Below are 4,857 nucleotides of genomic sequence, written 5' to 3'. Positions count from 1 at the left end.
TAGCCAATCTAGACCCATAGATTCCAAACTTGGTCACCAAGTAGCATCTAGGGTTCATTTGGCATGTCATTTGGAGTGCATTTTCCTTATGAATTTCGGCCATGCATGTCCCAAATGCAACCCTAGATGCCTCCCTTCCTATAAATACCCAACACCCCACCACTTGTAAATACTTTGGATTATATGAATTTGAGAGAGCATTTCTTTGCCTCAAATCCTATCCTTAGTCACTAGGTTAGTTTCGGCTAGCCACCTTCATTCTCCACCCTTGGAGAGTGAAACCCTAGATTGGCCTCCATCTACACTTGGAGTGAGCCAACCTTGAGCATTCATACACCATTCACCATACACTTCCGCCACCTACAACCATTTCACGCCTAGCTTCCCTTGTCACCATAAACCTCCCTTTTGTCTACCCTTTGGTGAGCCTAGATCATGGGCTAGGAGTCTCCTTTCAACCACCATCATCATCCATGGAAGGAACTACTCCATCAGAGTGCCTCTTGAGTAGGCGACTGGGGATTTAGGGATCTTATGTATCCCAGAGTATTATTTAGGAAGCCTCTGCAGGCTTAGCCTCACTCAGCGCTTGAGTCAGAGAGCTATCTTCCACTGAGGAAGTTTCAAGTCCTTTGACTTGTATATACTGTTTGGATGATCGCACTTCCATTGGGGATTGCGTCGATTTTGCTTTGATAGCTCTCGCTGGGGATTTTTCCGTGAGCTTGAGCTGAGGTTCCCTCTGGGGAGTATTATTTCTGCGAGCCTCTCCAGGCTCAGTTATTCTGCATACTGTGGAGGATGTGGAGTATTATTTTGGTAAGCCTCTCCAGGCTTAGTTATTCTGTACAAACTGTTTGTTGGATTTTCTATATCCTTGCCTTTTTTCATTTTCGGCTTTTTCTGTATTTTGCCTTTTCTTCTGATTTGGCTTTTTCTGTATTTTGCCTTTTTTATGTTTTTGGCATTTGCTGTACAGAAATTAAAAGTGCTAAAGAAATTAAATTCAGTTATTATGAGAGAGTATTATTTCGGCAAGCCTCTCCAGGCTCAGTTATTTTGTAGGAGTATTATTTCGGCAAGCCTCTCCAGGCTCAATTATTCTGAAGGAGTATTATTTCGACAAGCCTCTCCAGGCTCAATTATTCTGTGGGAGTATTGTTTCGGCAAGCCTCTCCAGGCTCAATTATTCTGTACGAGTATTATTTCGGCAAGCCTCTCCAGGCTCAATTATTCTGAGAGAGTATTATTTTGGCGAGCCTCTCCAGGCTCAGTTATTCTGAGAGTATTCTTTCGGCAAGCCTCTCCAGGCTCAGTTATTCTGAGAGTATTCTTTCGGCAAGCCTCTCCAGGCTCAGTTATTCTGTATGACGCTGTTGATTTTCTGAATCTTTGCATTTTGTTTGCTGCTGTCATACACAAGCAATTTTTTCTATTTTTTCTATTTTATGCAATTGCCTCATGACGAGGTCTTTGAAAATTTCTTTATGGCCAATACGGCCGCATCCATTTCAGTACGCCCATGTTTGAGTTAAAATTTTGTTCATAACCCTGATTTTAGTACGGGTGTACTGAACATGGTACGGGCGCATTGTTTTTTCTGAAGTTTATATTTTTTGTTTTTTTTTGTTTTTTCAATAAACAGAGAATAAGTGATCTTCCAGTACACCTATCATCTGTATGCATGTATGCGGTATGATGCACCTAATTCTATTTGATTCTCTTTTCAAAAGAATTAACCGATGCGTTTTTCTGTTTGGATTTTGCCATTCCTCCAGACGGACTGTGCTCTGCCGATTTCTGTTACCGAGGAATGATGCGTATTTGATTTTGGTGTCATCAACCAAATGATTCTTCCCTTTCTTTAGAAGATGTGTCAACCCTCCTATTGACCACTATATCTCCATGTTTCCACTAGATTATTAAAAAATCGTTGGGACAAGAGAGAAAAGAAGGAAATGATATATTTTCAAAAGTTTGTGTTTTAGAGGGGATTATTTTATTTTTTGAAAAATGGATTTTGTAAGAATGGCTGGCCAATGGTAGGCTTAAGTGTTTAGGTTTGTTCGATTAAACACTTATGAGGTTAAGCACATCTTTGTTATTAATGATTGTGCTTTGACAACTTGGATAGCTTTTCTTGAGCCCCTTGTTGAATTCAATTGATGGTACCATCATGGATTTATTTTGTTTTTTTTTTTTTGACGGCCCTAATTTTTGCCTAAAACCCCCTTTTGTGATGTCTTAGCGGGCTTTTGTATTCATTTTGTAACCCTAACTTTTGCCTAGGTCACCCTTTTCGTGGGATTCCTAGCGGGTTTTTGTCTTCATTTTGTAACCCTAACTTTTGCCTAGGTCACCCTTTTGTGGGATTCCTAGCGGGTCTTTTGCTCTTATTTTTGCGCAGTCCCCTTTTTGGGTTTCCTGCCGAGCTTATTATCTTTAGGATTTCTTTTATCCATGATGGCACTTATTGATGCCAAGAAAAGGTGCTCCAAGCTGTCATGCACATTTCCACATAAAAATGATGCGGGTTTATTGTTATCAAGATGATTTTAACCTCATTTATGCTTATTCAAACAGGGTTAAAATAATGTGGTCTAGAATTTTATTGCAAGCAAGAAAAGAGGCAATAAAGAATTAATGAAGAATGATTTTATTATAATCGCAGCGGAAACATGTGCCCTATCGAGGCTCGGGGGTCGGGCTGTCCCCGAGGAGTGATCTCTAATAGTCACTGAGTCTATACATCCCTATCGGAAGGAGAAAAACATTTTGACGACGACGACCGGCCTTGACGCTTGTGAACCGGCCTTCCTAAAGATTTGGCTTAAAGAACGTCGAGAAGGATCTTGATTCCTCTTCGTTCTTTGATCTTTAACAGGGTTGTATCCTAACCCTTGTTTTCCCGGATTGTCCTTGATAATGGGTAGCTCCGGGATTCCTTGGGAGTCCTTGCCTAATCCTTGTCCTGGCAAGTATCCGTTCTTTGTGAGCATATGAGCTACCTTCTTCATTTCTCGGGGAAACGTTTCAACATTGGCAATTTCCAATGCTTGGAAGGCGGTTTCCAAAGCTTCCTCTGCTGCATCCACATAAGGTATGGTGGATGGCTTGCTGATGAGTATGTCATCTTCAGCTTGTACAGTCACCAGTTTGTCACCCACTATGAACTCGACTTTTTGGTGGAGCGTAGAGGGAACAGCTTTCGCATCATGAATCCAAGGTCGGCCGAGGAGACAGCTGTATGCGGGAGTGATGTCCATCACTTGAAATTCGACGTTGAAGATAGTGGGTCCAATTTGGATTGGAAGATTGATTTCTCCCACCACTTCTCTTTTAGATCCATCGAAGGCTCGAACGATCATGTTGCTCGGGCGCATTTGGATTCCCTTGATTGCCACTTGCTCGAGCGCTCTTTTTGGCATTACGTTCAAGGAAGATCCATTATCTGCCAAGACTTTAGCGATGTGATACTCCTTGCACTTTATAGAGATGTGCAAGGGCTTGTTGTGGTTTGATCCCTCGGCGGGGATTTCTTCATCGATGAAGGTGAGGTGATCATTAGCCTTGATGTGACTAACAATCCCCTCAAACTCGTCTTGGGAGATAGTGTGCGACACGTATGCCTCGTTCAAGACTTTCAACAGAGCTTACCGATGCGGTTCGGAGCATAGGATCAACGACAACAGCGTAATCTTTGCTGGCGTCCTATGAAGTTGATCCACGATGGAGTACTCGCTCTGTCGGATAAATTTTAACAGCTTGTCAGTCTCCTCCTCGGATTCTTTTTCCTCGGTTTTCTTTTCTTCTTTTTCTTTATTCTTGGGGGCTTTGTTATGAAGATCATCGGGAGTGTAGATCCTACCACTCCTAGTCATGCCCCCAAGTCCAGCGATGTTGGAGATATCGCTGTCGGCAGAAGAGTGGATGTCGTATATCCACGGCACAGCCTTATTTGATTTGTAAGGGAAAGGCCTTGGAACTGTGATCCTTAATGGTGTTGGACCTTCCCCTTTGTTTGTCTTGATTACCAACAACGGAGTTGACGTGTGCTCGCTTGGCGCGGTTGTTGGCTTACACTTGATAACGAACGGCGTGTGATCCATTCTTTGAATATACGCATCGATTATTTCTTTCTTTTTATTAATGTTTATTAATGGATTACTAGGAGAGATGTATGAATGACTCCTAGATCTCTCCATGATCTATATGCATGATATGAGATGATGAGGTTGAATATGCATGCATAGTGTTTATTCAACTAAGCATTATCATGTTTTTAGGATGTTCCTAAGATGATGCATGATATTGCTTGGTTTGGATAAATAACCCTTTTTTCTTTTTTTTGGGTATTTTTTATTTTATATATTTTTTGTATTTTTTGGGTGAAAAGGGAAACTACCTATATGAATGTGATGAAGGTAGATGTTAACACCGTATAATGGAAGATTCTTATTCCTATTTATTCTTATTTTTAAAAGAATAGGAATGTTGTATGTTTAAAGAAATGCAATGTATGCTCAAACAATTTCACATAAACAATGCACAAACAATTCACTCATCCACGAACAGTCACGAGCGAATCACGAGGTAGGGGTATCCTGCAGAAAAGTGCATATTCAAGGTGGATCTAACTGTTCTCACCGGTCCAAGGCCCCCAAGGTGCCCCCATTATAGGGACCCAATTCCTCTCGTCGTAAGCCGATGGAAAGCTCCAACGCACTGTCGGACTCGAGTTCATGGTTATCACCTTGAGTGATGCTTTCCGACAACGGTCTACGGGCACCTATAGACCCATTCGACAACCGGCCGTACTAACATCCACTCCCTATGGTTAATCACTCATGCCCCCGG

This window comes from Cajanus cajan, chromosome 7 (genome assembly GCF_000230855.2).
Source record: "Cajanus cajan strain Asha chromosome 7, NIPB_CcT2T_4, whole genome shotgun sequence".
Classification (NCBI taxonomy): Eukaryota; Viridiplantae; Streptophyta; class Magnoliopsida; order Fabales; family Fabaceae; genus Cajanus; species Cajanus cajan.
This window is presented reverse-complemented; position numbering follows the sequence as displayed.